At 40.3% G+C, this 18,255-nt stretch overlaps 1 protein-coding gene across 1 annotated transcript in view; it reads left to right on the forward strand.

Annotated features, from left to right (window-relative positions):
* Positions 1-18,255, forward strand: part of C11H12orf42 (chromosome 11 C12orf42 homolog) — a 235,954-nt gene that overhangs the window by 115,322 nt on the left and 102,377 nt on the right. The window contains exon 4 of the mRNA XM_057556571.1: positions 17,822-17,890. The gene's annotated coding sequence lies outside the window, so the exon portion shown is untranslated. The remainder of the gene's footprint in view (positions 1-17,821; positions 17,891-18,255) is intronic.

An 18,255-nucleotide genomic window follows, 5' to 3' on the forward strand; every position in this document is an offset into this window, starting at 1 on the left:
GTCAGTGATCTTTCTTATTTGATGCTAGATGGTTACAACAAAGGAGTGAAGACACAGGGGGCTTAGTAACAGATTACATTATTACCGCTGACCTCAGAGAAACAGATGCGGTTTGTGGATTCATTTATAAGCTCATCCCCACAATATGTATTTTGTGTCCATGGTGTGGGGGAAACTGGAAAAGGCCCTGTTTACAGGGGGCCTGACCTCAGAGGGCTTCACTTCTGCGTGGGGATTGGTATAGGTGTGTTTCTAGTAAGTTAAGTGCCAACGCTTTCCATTCATGCATTTGCCAAAGTGGCCCAAATGTCATACAATACATAAAATTATCACAAAAACATAAACTGAACAAACTACCAGTGCCTTGCACTTCCTTTTAAATCCATCTTCAGTTAACAAAGTTGAGTGGATTTTTATATTAAGAAAATAAAAAATTTCATATATACATATATAAATATATATATGTCTACTTTGTAGGATTACCCAGGAATATAATTTTCAACTTGTTATCTTTAGAAGGGATGCTGAGAGCTTTGACTTCATTCGGAATTTTCATTTGCCTTAATTCTTTTTTTGAAACTCATTAAATTTTAACTAGATGCACACTCTTTCTGCTCAACTTGGAGGAAAAGCATAGTTTAAATATCTGTCAAGTCCGTCATCGTTACTCATAGAAATATGCCTAATTGTGAGCCTCAAAATGCGATCTGCTGGGAGGAATGCCACACATGTCACCCAGTGAGTGTGCAATGGAAGCACATGTACAAATAGTGGAGCCCAGAATCTTCCCAGAAGTTTCCTGGTGCATTAATACTGGAGGGTTTGATTTGGAAATTTCCCATTCAGCCCTACTAAAGAGTCGGGGGGTGGGGTGGGGAGAGAAAACCCACTTATCTTAAAGATTCATGATTCAAGCGCTTGATAGAATCTGCAGTTTCCATAGTGCTGGGCCCTAGATTTCCCTTTAATGTAATTAAGCCTCAAGATTTATGAATACAACAGGCCAGAACTTGATCCGTGTTCATTTTCAATTACTGCAGTGAAAGGGCTCTATCCAGATGTCTCTATTTACAGCGTTCAGGCAGGCTGGACTGGGGGCCGAGGGGGGAGGGCCCACAAATTGTCACACTTGTTAATTCTTCACAGAGGATACTCAGCCGAGGTCCTGGCTTTGACCCTGTAACAAAAGGCTGGGGGCCCCCGGGGCAAGGGCATCAATGCTTCCAGGGACAACACGGTGACCCACGGGGGTCACTCCCTCTGCTTTGTAGGTATTTGTGTAATAATGGGGTCCATTCCTTATTTTTATTTTTGTTACAGTTCTGGGAGCATCCAAAGGAAAAGCCTGGCTCTGATGTGAAAGACAAACATATATAATGAGAACATCAAGTGTCCCCTGGCAACAGTAACCATGATAAAATGCTACAGGGGAAATACACAGTATGCAGTGACCCACATAATAGGGCCTATTTTGGGGGCATTGTTTTATTTTTCTTTTGAAGGGTATTTTTTTTTTTTTTTTAATGTTCCCTGGTCTGCAGTTTAGTTTTGTCGGGATTATTGGAACACAAGTGTCTTTTCTCTTGCTACAGTTGCAGTCCTACTTGTTTTGGAGCCCATTTTATAACCACCAAATACCCACCTGCTAGCACAGCCTAAAATATTCCATTCTATTCCCTTTATTTTTGCTTGAAAAAATTTCTGTGCTTTCCATGACCATTCTACAGGTTTCTTAGGCGTGTGCTAAGTGCTTTCTTACACTAGTGTGGACGTTTGCATTGAGGTATCATTTTAAAAGGAAAATTCCACCCAAAAGGCTTAGAAATAAGAGCCCAGCGGGAGACTCTGGACCTCGAATGAAATGTACTGCCTCCAGTAAAAAGCCCCAAATCCTACCCCACACTTTTCCTCTGTGGCGTGTGTCTAGTCCATCATTTTATTTTCTCAACTCACAGACCAGAGTCGTTACCTTATGAACAAGAATGAATTGGGATATGGCTTTTGTTGAACAATAATTGGCTGTTATATTAACATGTGGCTCAGTAAAATGGAATTGTTGGCCAATTCTCTACCATTTTCAGAAGGTTGTTTCTTGAAAGTACTGCAAATCTCCTCCTTGATTAGCCCCTTTAAATCAATTTTGGGTTTTTCTTTTTTGAGTCATGACCTTTACAGGCCTCAAATTCATTTCAGTCCATTTAAAGAGACTTGAATAGGACAAGGGATTGTTCAAAAATAGAGCTTTCACTCAGACGTATCCCATTCTTGCTCTTCAGAGCAACACCTCTTTTTTTTTTTTTTAATTTAAGAAATGATTTAATAATTCAACACCAAATCTAATCAAGTGCAGTACTTCATTATACATAAATTTCTCCCTCTGGCTCCAACGAATGTATTTTCAGATACAAATGGCATCATTTCTGACCATCTTATTTTCTTTTTTGGAAAGCGAATGGACCAGGTGTATAGGGCCAGAGAATGGGACTGAAGGGTTTTGCGATTAGTCACTCCTCTGGAAGGCTCTTACCCTGACAGTTTTAGCAATTAATTTGTACCTTTTGCAGAAACACTGGTGTAGACTTCAGGCAGCCCTGCATCCTTTGGTTACTAGAGGGAATTAGAGCCAGCGGTATGTATTGGAACAGTTGTTTTGCAGCAGTGTTGAGACAGTGCTACTGTACTGGAATATTAGTTCCGTCACGTTTTAGTTAGTTAGTTTTTCTGCTACTTCTGTCCGATAGATCGTGTTGGTATCAGTACACTTTATTTTCTGAAGTATTTTTGAGTTTACATTTATTTGGTCTTAATCTTCTCGTTGCCTCTTTACTTCCCTTCTACATTCTCTTCCTCCCTTCTCTCTTTTTCTCATTTTTTTAGTAGTCTCAGTGGATTTTCCCCCCTGTGCCTCTATGTTTATGTTTAAGGTGATAACAACCCTGTAAAATGTGTGTGTGTGATATATAATATTTCCTTTGGATTTAAAAAAAGGCAATATTACATAAAATATACATATATATATAAAATTTTGTACAATTAATAATAATTATGGGAATTTTTGTTGCAGAAAACTCTGTGTACAAGTTCAGCTTTGTGGTGAGAACCCTCTTCTCAGGGCACGCTGGAGGGAATAGATGGTGGGTTTGGGTTCCAGGAAGCACAGCAAGGTGTCTCCAGAGGGTCCAGGAACGGAAGGAACCAAAGGCTGATTCCCAGCTCAGGTTCTCTGAAAATGTAAAGGCCAAGCTGGAGAAGCCAAGTTCAGTTAAACGAATGGACACAACCAGGCCCGCAGGGCTGGCTGGCGTGTATACTAAGCAGAACTGGAGAATTTGGGAGTCCAGCCTGGAGGATTCTTGGCAGGGGCCATTCGGACTCTCCTGGGATCCTTACGGTCTTCGATGGCGGGGTCCCCTGTCATCACTCTGCCTCTGGTCTATTTTAACCCACACAACCTCCAACCTGGGGCCAAGGTGACCCTTCTAAAATGTATCTTTGCTTAAAAAGTCACACCTTGGCTTAAAACATTCTAACGCCTCCCTCTCCGTTGCCTCCAGAATAAATTCCAGACGCCTTTACAGATGTGCGAGGTCCTTTGCCATCTAAACCCAGCTTCCTCTCCAGCTTTTATCTGACACTAAACTCCCTTTCTTCTCTCTGCTGCCATCTCTCTGAACTGCTCGTGGTTCTCTGAAGGTGCCGTCATCTTTCTATCTGTTGTGTGTGCGGCCTTCCTGCTCATCCTCCATTCAGGGCTGAGTTCGGAGGGCACTTTCTTGATATCCCAGGACTGGCTTGGGCGGCCCTCCTCTAGTGTGGCTGTTTGGGACTCACCTGTTTAATTCTCGGTTTCACTGATGGGCTCAGAGAGCCAGAAGCACATGTGGAATTTTGTCACCAGTAGAGACAATATAAGGAAGCTGTACAATATGGCTACCAAAAAAAATCCCCCTTCCCCACCCAATGACAGAAGACAACAAAAAACTTAATGGACTGTTGCATATAAAAAATAAGCTTTTAGAAACTGTTTTTGTGCACTCTGCTTAGCAATTGTCTACAAATTGTTAGTTTTTACTGCAGTAAATACACTGGTCTATGCCAGACCTTCTTGCTGTATCCAAATAGCTGCTTGCAATCTGCTGCTTGTTGGAAATCAGGTTATCTTGGTAGCATTCTGTGTTATGTAAGAGTCTGTAGGCTTTAAATGAAGACTGCACACTTCTAACTAAGAGGAACACATGGCTGCTGGTATCAGGCTTTTCCTATCCTTGTTTTGATATCTTAGAGGCCTGTGTCTAGATGTTGATGGATCCAGAAACCTGAATTTTTCAGAGGTGAAGATTATTGTATTGAGAAAACAAAATATTTTCCCAGTCAGTGAAAGGAGGATTTGATTAGGTAGTACTTTAGAAATAGATCTGGGTTGAGATTAATTTAAGTACCATTCCCATGCTAGTTATAGGAATAAACAGCTATTCTAAATAGCTCTTGGCTGTAGGGCAGAGTCCCAAAGTTATCTTTAAAAAATGTCTTTGTGAACAGAGTTGTTTTAGACTAGAATCAGAGTTCAGTTGATGTTCTTTTCCAAAAACTTTTTACTGTCAACTGACTGTATTATTACTGTTTTTCTACTTGAATCTCATGTAATAAGATACACCCTTAGTTCGTTCATCCAACCGTTGAATCATGCGTGCATTTATCCACTTATCTACTCATTCCTCATCTTCCCATACACCCATCAATCCAACCGTTTCTTCTCCCGCCTATTTCTGCATCCATCCATTTATCTACCCAGTAAAACTTGTGTAAGCATCTACCCAGGATAAGGCACTCTTAGTTACAGAGGAGATTCAAAAATAAGCAAGACAGTCTCTCTTCTCAAAGTGCGTCAATGTTAATGCCCTCTTATAGCATTAAAATTGAGACCCGGATACAGGTAAGGAGAGGAGAGCGCCAAGGAAGAAGACAGAGCGTGATGCTGCCACGCAGCTGGGAGAGCGTGAAGCATGGTGGGGACCCTGAGGTTTGTGTAAGGGGAGCTGAGTGTGTCCAGGGGCGAGTGGTGGCCGTGGCTGGAAAGGCGGTTTGGATAAAGGGGCAGAAGGTCTTAAATGCCAAACAAAGGAGTGTGGAGAACCTTGGGTGATTTCTGAGCAGGGAAAATAACATGAAGGTTAACTATTCTTTAGGAAGATCAATCCAGGTCAATTTGGGAGATGGATTGGAGGAGAGGGATAAGGGAGAGATAAGAGACAGAGAGACCGGTTAGTGCTTCAAGATAATTAGGTTTACTCTGATTTGGGTCACTTGCACCACATGGACCGTGCCACAGTTAAGTTAGGGGACTTTCCCATTATAGGTACTCAGGTACTGGTCATATTTCAGGGATAGAAGAGAGAAGTTATGTTTATGATACTCTTTTTGGCTTATGTTCAATGTTGACTTTCTCCTAAATGTTCAGGAGGGTGATTTGTACATTGAAAAGAGCTGTTCTTGAGCTGGAACATTCAGGTAGCTTTTGTTGTAGTAACATATGAAGGCTTAGGGGAAAGATACAATTATCAAAGTCCAAGTTTGAGAGTGGGGGAAAGAGAGGCCCCTTCTCTTAGTAAAATAACATCAACATTAGAAACCAACCCTTTGTCCTACACATACTGGTTGTGATATCTTTTGTGTAACTACTGTGAAAACAAATATTTGACTCATTAGCGATGTAGCTTGCTTTGAAAGCAATGCTTGGGATATGGAAGGCTAAAACAGAGGTGAAGAATTCTAATTCAGTTCTCAAGGTCACCAATTTCAAAGAAAACAAAATCAGAATCATGCAAAGTATGGAACAGTAGATTCTCTTCTACAGGGTAGATAGAGTGCTTGTAAAGTTGTTCCTTAAGGGCCCAAATATCTTTGCTCTCTCTGAAGCAAACTCTGTTTCAACTGCCTGCATACAGTAGTAAACAGGGCACAGATGTGAATAAATGCCCTTCTTTTTTTGGGAGTGGGCTGCTGTAATGCTTTCTTCAGTTTCAAGAGAATGTCTTTTCCCTGCCAATTTATCATTCCTGCAGAGCCTTGTTAAAAAGCAAACAACCAACCTAAAACTTCATTGCAGAAATATTCGCTGGCTACCCCTGGGTTTCCAGCCTCCCAAGAAAATGTGCCTGTTTCCCCAGTATGTTTAGCTCGCCCCAGTCCTGCATGCCGCCAACCCCTCCCTGTCCTCTATAATGCAGTAAACCTTTTGGTTCAGAGGATGCTGTCAGATTCTGAGGGCTTCAGCTCTTCCGATCAACTGAAAAGCTCTGGGAGTCAAAACTCTTTTTTTCTACCTTTCTTCTATATCAACTTCTTTATTATTTTATATAAATGTGCATACCCCTGTTGAATAATAATAAAAATAATAATTATAATAAAGACAAGCAACCGAAATGACACCCCACCACGTGTGTGCACGCACACTCAGTTGCAAAAAGGCCAATAAGAAACACTTTGAAACAAAGGCATAGGGGACTCAGTCATCACTGCTAGATCATGTAGACCCCTCTCAGAAGAAGGCAGAGACTTGCAGAAGAAGGCAGAGGGGTTTTCTCTTCCTGGAAACAGGGAAAAATGAATAAAATTTGGCACTTTCTCAGCGTAGCAGCTGCGCCTGTCTCCACAAGAAAACACCATCCAGCAATCCGTGAATTCATGTTGAATAATTGCTCTTCATGTAAGGTGACTGTTGTGTCCTGTCCCTCATTATGAATATCTTGCAGTCTGATTTTCAGCACTTTTAATTCTGTTCAAACCCAAAAGAAACTCCGAAAGCATATGTTACTGTAAAGCCTGAGTCACAGACTGTCGTGATATTTTGCAGAGTATTCAGCAGCCGTCTTAAAAATTAAAGAGCAAAGAGCTACATGTACTAAATGCTTATCACGTGGCAGAGGCTGTATTAACTTATTTGGGGACCAGCGTTCAAGGAGTGAACACCGTAACGTGTTTGTATTACAATACTGTTTGGTTATTGCTGTTTAGTGGAGGTATAATGATCTTAGTGTTGATCTGAAAGGCTATTCAATAAGAAAGGACCCACTGTTCAACGTATTTCTACTCACTTTGATTCCAAAATCTGACATTTCACTTGTGCTGATTCAAAGGTTAAAACTTTGGACCCGGTGAAAATGTTAGTTAGCAGGATGAGTTCCAGAACATATGCTTAATGCTGGGGTATCAGATGGTGTTGTGTTGCCTTGGTAACCAGTCCAGATGTGGCACCTGTGTGTGTGTGGAGTCTGCTTAATTACATCTACAAACTCAGAGCACTGGAGTTAGTTGCCAGTGCTCACTGCATCCGTCACTCAGCGCGTTACCAGGGAAACAGTACTGGGCTCCTTATGACTTATATTTAGAGTGGTAATGGGGTGTGAAATTCAAGTAATCAATTTCAAGTCTCTCTCTCTCTCTCTCTCTCTAATTGTCCATGTTACAAATTTTCTTTCAGTGGTTTTACTTTTGGATAATAATTATATTTTATAATACCCAATGATACCATATCAAATGGAAATAGAGAGTTCTGGAAAGTGTAGGTTGTTATAGTTTTGCATAATAAAATTGACAGGAAGTCCTCCTTGATCATTACTTCTTTTAAAACTTTTGCATATTAAGAAAGGTTAATAGGGTTAAATATATAACCCTATTAGAATGGTGTTATTACAATAAAAGATTAATGGTTTTTTTAGAGATATATATATATATAGCAAATTAAATAGTTGCCTGTTAGCTTGATACAATGGATAAAGCTGACAAATGAATCTGCAGGTGTGCATTGTGCTAGAAGGGATGGGAGAGGATGGAAACCACTGCAGCATAGTCTTTTTTTCTTTACTCCTGTTCTGAAGGGAGTAAAAAGTACTATTTTACTATCAGAAGAATAGTAAAAGTTATTGGACCATATTTGGAGGCATTTTGGGGACAGATCTTAATTCAAATCCCCCTTGTTTAGTAGCTGAGGTCCTTGGGACTGTCGTTCAGTCTTCCAGGCAGTTTTCTAATCTGAATAGAGACCATACAACCTCTCTCCAGAGTTGTTGTGATGTGCTCAGTAACTGCTGATGCTTCTTCCTCCTGACCCTGGTGCTTAACTGTCAAGGGAGTGAATGGACCTGAACTTACAGAGTCTTCCTCCTTTCACCTGATTTGCTGATCTGAAAGTACAGAGGTCAGGTTTCTCTGATCCCCAAGACTGGAATCACTCTAGAAATAACTCCTGTGTTCTCACCTGCCCCAATCTCCCAGCTGTTTTTGCTGGAATGAAGTTACCGTCCCAAGTGTCCTTCTTCTGGCTCTTTCCTAGGCATTACTCAGAGCAACGATGGTCAATATGGGCACATGGTCCCCATCCATTCTGAGACACGTGCTGTTTCCCATGAAACCTGGAAGGTTTCAGCGTCCTCCTTAATGTCACGTCCAGGTAGCCACTACCAATGGATCTGAGTTGATGTTCAAGTTGAAGCCAATTCTCTGTCCTGACCTAACAGCCCTACAGGAAGAAAATTTACAGCACACAAATTTGAACACAAAGATCTTGACTCAAAGATGATCACACAAATATTTTTACCTTCCTTTTTACACTAGCACAGAGAGATTAAGTGTAACTCAAGATCTTAAATTGGTTTCAGAACCAGGACTAAAATTTGGGGCTCTTGACCTCAAAATTAAGGCTCCTTTTAGTTTAGGTTTTTGATTTTTGCTTATGAAAGTGTTGTCTCCCTGGAAACGGGTGGCTGCAGGAAACAGTGAGTTTGAAGTCTTCATGGAATTATCCAACTACAGACTGTATGACAGTGGGGTGAGGGTGTTACGAGGACATGCAAACATCAACTGGGATGTTGGATTATATCGTCTTTAAGATGTCTTCTGGGCCCCTGATTCTGAGATTCTCCTTACAATGTCACTCAAGAATGCAATTTCCTAAACATCAAATGTCTCAGGAAGTAAGTTCCATGTCTGGGGCTCATTTGTAATTAGACATTCAAGACCCTAAATGACATTTCGGTCAATTAAGTTTTGTCTGGTTTCGTAAACACATTTAGTGCTTCTGACCATGTCAGTACATTTGCTCATTATAAGGTTATTAGTAGACTTGTGAAAATTATGAAATTTGGAAAATAAGGATCACTACATAAGTACCTAATATTTTAAAAAGTCAAGGCACTCCTAAATGCATGACCAGATATCGTGTCTATTTTTCTTTTTTTTCGGTAGGAAAGAAATCTTATTCATCTGAATATCCTTTTTAAAAAGAATCTATAAGAAAGTTGACAATTTAAGATAATTCTACAAGACGAAATTTCAACAGTGCACATCTGTCCACTTCTGACAACAATGCATGTTAAGTAGATTTTCAGGTTTTCTTTTTTTTTTTTATGGGTATCAAAGTGATGTTCTTATTGAACCTTAAAAGCCATAGTAAGCCTCTCTTGTCTCCTACCTTCCCCTTCAGCGCTGTAAATCTAACTTCTGCCTGTCCTATTGTTCAGAAAAAAGCAGACATATTGTGCTGATTGCTATTAAATTAAAGCAGAAAGGGAGAGACACAAATGTGGAAGGCCATCTTACCAGCAGGGATACCACTATCTTTTATTTTGCATTTTGGGAGGGTCAGAAAGTCATGACAGGCATCTGACCTCTGATAACCTCTTTGGTGCTTCTGTGTGCAGTTTTGGGGGGAAGAACTTAATTAAATACAATTGAATTTCCCTGCTAACATTGCCACTGAAAGGACTCCTTTTAGATGGCTTGGTGTTTGCTGGTGAGGAACAAACAAAGATGCTTCTTTTGTTCCTCAAAGAAAAGTTAGCATATGTTAGTTAAGGATTTGTGATTTCTTTTGACTAGACTGGCAGGTTCCTAAAAATTCAATGAGCCTTCTGAAATGGTACCCACAATAAAAGATGAAACATATGACTAACTAAAACCCTAACTTTTCTTATTCCTGATAGTTATTCTTAAGGCTAATATTTTTAAGAGTCTACTATATTTATTTGTACTCAAATAAAAATTTTGATCATAGATTTATAATGAGGCTACTAATATTTGGCCACACAAAATATAAGTTGTCCATCTCCTGGATTCTCCAGTCACCAGAGGAAGAGAACTGGAAGCAGATGAATTTTTAGTGCTGTATGTTAGGAAACTGTTACAACAGGTGTCGATGAAGAATACACAATTTTTGGTTATGAACAGTTTATGATTATGCATATTGTTGAATAAGAAGCTTGTCTGTAAGTTATACTTTAATAAAAATCAATAATTACATAAATATGTGGGTTAGAAATCCATTTTCCCATTGTTATTCTTGGGCTTCTGAAATCAGCAGCTAACCATTAGAAACTGAGGAATCAATTTTATAATTATGACATATGGAAAGAATAGGTTATTTTATTCAAGTTTGAGTCTTAGTGCTTATTTTAGGAGGAATTAGGTTTACATCTTCTTACATTCAAAGAACCTTTTAATCCTGAGATGACTGTTTTTCCTTGAAGAGAGGATTAGAATAAGGAATTGATGCTTTCGAATTTAAAGTTGACTATTGTGTGTTAAGCCTGCTTCCTCACCTCCACACCCCTTCCTCTGTTTCTCAGCTTTCCCAGGTCTCTCTAATTATTTAGGGGGGAAAGTCAACACTTGACCCTGTTACCCTGTCTGGTTTCTGTCTCATCTCTTGTTTTCTATTCACGGTTAAACTCCTAAGAGTAGTGTGTACTGCACTTACGGCTCTTGCGTCTGCTTCTCTATCTTTCTGGAGTCTAGTTTTTACGTTCACCCCTGTGCCATGTACTGTGTATCCCAGCTGAGGTCGCCAACATCAGGGCCACCAAATAAGGGCTAGAAGGGTGTACCCTGCACAAGGGCTCCAGGCCAAGGGGATAAGTGGAGGCTGAAATTCAGGCCCATTTGCTGGTGAAACCAAGTCCTGTCTTGGGGCTGTGTCTGTCCAGAGGGGGGCGGTTTTGTTTTGTTTTGTTTTGTTTTGTACTTTGCCTGAAGGCTCCAGTAGGGCTAGCTGTGGCTTTGTCAACAATTTCCTTGGTCCAGTCTCAGCCTTTGCTGCCTGATCTTATTCTTCACAATCTAGACCTTTTAAAAGATAATAAATACGCATGTGGTCAAGAGGGAAATCATTCGTTTTTTAAGGGTCCACAGTTCTTTGCCAACCAGTGTCAGCCCAAGGCAGTTCTTAAATTACCATGAGACTGGGATGAATTATGTTTTCTGTTGATTGAGCAAAATGCTAATTGAGGGAAGGAAAATTCAAGGCTGGACTCCTTATGGAAAATGTAATGTCAGCCTCTCACCAGATCACTGGCTGCCTCATACCCCCCAGCCCAGTCACACTGAAACACTCATGAGAGACCCCAGAACATAGTGAACTAACACAGGCTTGGCTACTAGGCAGGTTCATGTTGGAATCTCAGCTCCACCACTTCCTTAGTGATTTTGCCTTGAGCTGTCACTAAATCCCCTGGGCTTCAGATTTCTCATCTACACAATCGTGATAAAAATAGTCTCACCTCTCAATATTCCTTTGGTGGAGAAGTTGTTGTCGAACCCAAGTTTGTGCGCCTGACACACAGTGAGGCCAAACAAACCCAAAGGTCAAGATTTTGCAGTGGAGAAAGGTTTATTGCAGGGCCAAGCAAGGAGAATGGGGTGGCTCATGCTCAAAAGACCCCAACTCTCCGATGGTTTTTGGGGAAGTTTTTATGGGCAAAATCTGTGGGGAGGTCTGCAGGATATATGACTTTCCTCTGATTGGTTGGTGGGGAGGTAACACGGTGGTGTTCCAGGGATCTCAGTCATCAGCCTTCTGGTTCCAACCACTCTGAGTTTCACGTGTTAGTTCCCATCCTCCACCTGGGTGGGGGCCTTAGTTCCTGTAGAGGAGCTCAGAGATGTGTATCAGATTGTTATGTAAATCCCTTGAGGAGGACCCGGGACCCTGCCCCGTGGCTGCACTATTGTTTCTTGAAGGCTTTTCTTTGTTTATGCATTCCCTCACTCCTCTAATTAGTAACTATTTGAATCTGCCCTTTGGAACTCAGGGAAGGTCTAGGAAGCTGAAATCTTTTTCCTACAGACAAGAAACGGGGGACACAGAAAGGCTTTTGTATCCAGCAGGGCCCCTTAAGGTTCTGCCCAGTTTCATATTCAGGGAGTTATTTTAGGGACATACCTGCTCTTTTATTTGGGGTCAGAATGCTCTCCCAGTCTAGACATTTTTCCATGCTGATCCTCTGCTAAGGACATCCTTACTTCCTCTTCTTCAGGTAGATAATTTTTTTGCTCCTGCTTCAGTATTCAGCTCAGCTGACATCTCTTCCAAGAAGTGTTTCCTGATAACTTTTAACTTGTTTAAACATTCTTCTCCTTAGCTCTGGGTCAGGAGCTCCCCCGGTACCCTATGCATCCTTTTATCATAGCTTTTATCCTGCTGTGTGGGAACCCTATTGGGGGAGCACTATGGAGATTACGACTCATTTATTTTTACATCCTCAGTACCTCACATAGCACATGGCATATCAATAATTATTTGGTAAACTGAATTGTCTGGATGTCAACAACTGGAGAAGTGGACCAAAAAGCTATGGCAGCTGGGAGGTGTGTATTAAGGAAGAGTGGTGACTAAACCACTTTCCTTGTGTCTTTCATTTCTAATGGGTATTGATTCTTTTATTGCTTAATTTCTGGTCCATCACACTTTCCAGGTTTCTTCTTGGAGAGGAACTGATCTATTTCCAAGGCTTCAGTTACCTCTAGTTCTGATCTTACAACCTTTTAAAACCAGCTACCTACTACAGTGATCAGTAGATAACTACCTTGCTGTATGGAAATCAGCGTTGCCTGGGAGCTTGTTATATTGATATAAAAGCAGAATCTCAGGCCCCCTCTGGACCTTCTGAATCAGGATCTGCATTTTAACTAGTTTCTTAGGTGCTTCGAATGCGCTATAAAATGTAAGAAGCACTGGGTTAGTAGTAGGTGCCTTAAGAATAGTGTATTCCCTGAATTTCCTGATATATTTCTTTATGAAGACTTAGGAAATGGTATTGGGACTGTTGCAAAGAGAATGAAATATGGATGAAGTCTTGCTCAAAATCAGGAAGTAATTTTCTGACCAAGAAAATCTCAAATGAAACACTCCATATTAGGTTAGAACTAGGTAGATGATCTAAATATTTCAAATGGTTGTAAACAAGTGAGAAATGAGTTTTTCAGTTTAATGTCTTGACCCTCTGCCTGGAAATAAAATGTTTATCTTTTTAAAGCGAGACCACATGTCTTGAAAGAAATGCACACACCCCGTCATGGCAAACACATTTTTTTTTTTTTTAATTTGGTAGCAGTTAAATGACCTATGTAAGGATTTCAGAAGCTATCTCCTGGTTTCCGTTTTCTGTTCCAATCCGGAGGCAAGGCAAGTATTTGTTTTTACCATAGTGGATACCCAAGCACTTTGCAAATGTTTCCACAAAACCATCTGCCCTTTAAGGATCCCCCCGGGAACCGTTCTTTTGGTTACCAACCCTCAAGCGCATATAACCCCTGTTTGCAAAGTATTTGTCAGATGGGGAGGGCTCATGAATCTTCAGCTCTTTTTGAAGAGGATGCTCAAGACCCCTGTTAGGAAAACTTTGTCCCCTGCTCAGACCTTCGGGTTCATCTGAAGACTCCAGCCCAACCATCCTATTACAACCTGAGGAAAGCAAAAAAATAAATAAGTACACCCAACCAGCACCTCTGTAATATTTCTCGTATGACTATTGTAGGATCGAAAATTCTGAAAATATGCAACTCTTGTTTTGAATTGTGAATGTATTTTTGGAGCAAAGTTTCTGTTTATGAATGCTGGGACCACATGGAATTTTGTGTCTCCTTTCTGCTCTCTAACCAGTTCCAGGATGGTTTTTCCCTGGGGATCACCTTTATTTTCCCTACCACCGCCCTTCTCTCCTCCTTTTTAAAAGTAGCCCCTAAATGCATTTCTTGGCTGACCTTTCATGCCATGTGCTAACTCGAGTAAAAAAGCTGTAGTCAAGCACTGTTTTGGAAACTCAAGTTACAGAATTGCTAGTGACAGAGACCTGGTAACTACATACTGAGATGCAGGGGCTGGCCAAGGACCTGATTGAGGATTCAGTTTTTACGCTCCACACATCTAATAGGTAGTTCAAGAATGTAGAGTCTGTGTGCCTGTGCATGTGTGTGCATGCCCATGTGCACAAACAGAACGAAAACTTGAACTCTCTGCCACAGACCACCTGTTTTCACACCATTGTGGTTACAAAAGGGTTTTTTTTTTCATTCTTTCTTTTTTTAATTAGCTAAGCTGTCCTATTTTTTTCAGTAACTTGCCTCTTCTCTAACATATGGGCTGTAACCGTATTTCTTTTCATTAGACCTGGGCCTTATTTATCATTTACACCATACTTTTGCCTTTCTCTTTCATTTTGAAAGAAAGAGAGGTTCTTCTATTATCTTAGAGCAAAGCACCTCTGGTTTATGTGGCGACTCTTGTGGCTTTCTAAATGCACTTGATTTAGCTTTCAATGTGTAATTACTGCCAAACAAGTTAATTGCTTTATAAGTGTCCAAAATTCCCTGGTTTAATTTTGCTTTCATTTACCAACCTTCATTATACATCCACTCTTCAACATAAACACAAATGATTGTTAATGAATGCCTAATGCCATATTCATTAGAAAATCAGGTTAATGACTGGCAATGAATATCCCAGTTACTTTATTCTTTCAAGCCTTTTTTTTTTTTTGCTTGTTGATTACAATAGCTTTTTTGTTTACCAAAAAATTCTACCTGCATTCTAGGCTTGCCTAAAAGTTCAAGATGGAGCTTTTCTAAGGTATCAGATAACCCCATCCCTGATTCTTCTTTCTTCTTGCAGCTGCCTTTACCCTTTAGAAAGAGTCTACTATTAGAATGAAACAGAATGCACAAGATTTCCTCAGACTGTTGGCTACCATGATGGCTTATTGTTTGGAGAGCAGAAATCTCAGGACTGCTGTGTACATATGTTCAGGTGGTGCACTGAACAACCTCAGGGGGGCATTGTTTGCATTGCACACTCTGTGAATGATAGCACTCAGTTGTTCCATCTACAACCTGCAGAGCTCTGAGCAGTGGTGCTGAGAAATCTCCATTAATTTAAGAAACATGTCAGAGCAGTGTGGTTTGGGACAGCATTCAGTGCTTGGTGCTGACCACCCTGGGCAAGGGTTACCTACTCAGCAGAACAAAAGCAGATGTGTGAAGCAATATGGTTGGAGTGAATGGCAGGAAGTCTGCTGAGGAGGAGGACTGAGATGCATGTTATGGAACTGGGCCTGACTCTCCATCTGATGATTCTTGCTTTGTGAATGAGATTCCTTTTCCTCCCTTGAAGACATGGGGTTGCTTTCTCAATCAAACCTGATAGTTGGGCTTTGAAGACCATGTGGGCTCATACCTGAATATAGGATTATGGAGTGGACCTGGGAGTCCAGACTGTGAAATGTGATCGCTGGCTTGTCACTGCATGCTTGTGTGGTCTTGAGCATTTTCCTCATCTATTCAATGAGAATGTTGGTGATTTAGGATCCCTTTCAGTTCTTATACTCTGTGACTCCTTTTAGGATCATGGGAGAATCCACCTGTATTCTTTAAACACACTGATTGGAGGCTTACCTAGAACCCCGGTACAAAGTTGATGTCAGGGATCAGGTAGCTCCAATCCCTGATTCTTCTTTTACTTTGTAAAATTAGATTCTTCCTTTACTTTGTAAAATTAGATTCTTCCTTTACTGTGTAAAAGACACATTTCCTGACCTCATGGGAAGACAGATGCGTGTGGCTCACGTGTCTGCAGCTGTACCTGCCAGTGTGGTATGTTTACAGTACCACTCAATTTCAGTGCTATGAAAGCTTTTTAGGCCCCTCCCCCCAGTGGTTTCCTCCAGTCATTTTACCTTTCTTCTTCCACCTGGAACATTCTTCTACTTCTCTTGTCATATTCCTTCAGTCTTGGTACTTTGATCTCAGAGATGCCACTGTCTCTTCTTCCAGTTTTGTCCAAGTCTCTGTAATCCATACTCCTTGGCTCCCCATATGCCTGGATCCCATGTATCTCTCCTTTATAACATTTAGTATCATTGAAAATTTGCCTTTATTTGTGTGATTCTCTGTTTACTATCTCCTGCTTTGGATTCTAATCACCTTGAGGAGAGGAAGTGGTGGACTCACCATTGGTTTCTTTGGTATGTAGATATATGCTTATGACCTGGTCATAGCTCTCTTGGGGTCTCTCCTTCTTGACACCAGGCTATCCAGGCCAATACAAGGCTGAGGCACTATATTAGCAAATATTGACCAACAAAAAGTCAAGGACCTTGAGGACGGTGACTAACCAAACAAACAAAAAGCATCAAATTGAAAAGTAGAAATATGAAAGTAAATCCTGATACGGTCTTTTTAAGGTTTGGTATTTTAAGTAAAATTACAAGGCTCCCTACCATTGTCATATCCTCAAGGGTGCCTTTCCTGACCTCCCTGAATGAACCTACTGTATCTATTGTATATTTGTTTCAGTCAGGTTTCTGCTATGATCATTCTGCATAACAATTCCAAAATCAGTAGCTTTTCATCAGCAGCATCCATTTTTTATTCATGTTTGCAGATCTGTGAGTTGGCTAAGGCTCTGCTAGCCTCAGCTGGGATTGGCTTGAGGCTGTGGGTTAGGTTTAAATATATTACATTTGTCTCCTCCTATCTGGGACCAGTAGCTGCCTGGGGCAAATTTTTTTTTTTTTTTTCTTACTAAAACAGAAATGCAAGAGGCCAAGCCAAACCCTGCATGTACATTTAAAACCTCTGCTCATATCAGGCTTGTGAACATGTCATTGGCCAAAGCAAGTCACAGGGACTGGCTCAGCATCAGTGGGACAAGGAAGAATATTTCATTTACTCAAGTGGGAGGTACTTCAAAGTCACATGGCAAAGGGTGTAAATGTTTAATTCCATTTCATCCTACTACATCACAGTGTTCTTAAAATTCTTTATCTCTCTCATTCATAACATTTGTCACAGTTGAAATTTTACATTTATTTGTATAATTCTGTAGTTACTACCCAAGTCTTCCTCTGGACTCTTGATGGTAGGAATTGTATCTGTCTGGCCTCACCATTGTTCCCCTAGAACCCTGGACAGTGTAATGGACAATATCAGGCACTCAGTGACTGAACAGCCATTGTTTGAATTTGTTTTATTGAAGACTAATTGATTTACACTATTAATTTCAGGTATACAGCATAAGGATTCAATATCTTTACAGATTATACTCCACTAAAAGTTATTACAAGATAATGGCTGTAATTCCCTGTGCTATATCCCTGTTGCTTATCTATTTCATACATAGTAGTTTGTATCCCTTAATCTTATACCCCTATTTGCCCCTCCCCCATCCCTCTCTCCGTCGGTAACCACTAGTTTTCTATATCTATGAGTCTGTTTCTGTTTTACATATACATTCATCTGTATTATTTTTTAGACTCTACATATAAGTAATGTATAGTATTTGTCTTTCTTGTCTGACTTATTTCACTAAGCGTAATATTCTCTAGGTGTATCCACATCGCTGCAGATGGCAGAATTTCATTCTTTTTCATGGCTGAGTAATATTCCATAAAAAAAGAATAGCTTCTGATCTGCCCCCAGATCAACTCAAGAATGGAAATATATCTTTGTGAGAATGATTGAAGTGATTCTAAATGCCTTGTTTCAAATCTTTCAGAAATCCTCCTGCTGTATTTCCATTGTGAGAAGTGCAACCCTGTGGGAGAGAAGGATATCTCATGCAAATGTGAGTAAGTGGAATGCTCTTGTGCAGGACTGTGTCCATTGTGTCATCATTTGGGGTTCAGTTGCTTGATACATAAGATTTGTTCCTTCATTAAAAAATGTATAACTGGTGAAAGATTTATTTTTTAGATGTCAAAATAAGGAGAATGCTAAAAGACATTTCCCATAGAACTTTGGATCCCTATTTGAGAATCATTCTACCCCTTTCTCCTTTACACACAGATATGTACACTGAGAAAAAAGTGTATCATTAATCTGATGAGCAAGAATAGAAAGGCAGTGCTTATATGTGGTGCAGCATACAAAAAAGAGGACAATGATTTCATCTTAGTATAATCAATAAGAAGAAACAACTGAGTTCATCAA

This window comes from Balaenoptera acutorostrata, chromosome 11 (genome assembly GCF_949987535.1).
Source record: "Balaenoptera acutorostrata chromosome 11, mBalAcu1.1, whole genome shotgun sequence".
Taxonomy (NCBI): domain Eukaryota; kingdom Metazoa; phylum Chordata; class Mammalia; order Artiodactyla; family Balaenopteridae; genus Balaenoptera; species Balaenoptera acutorostrata.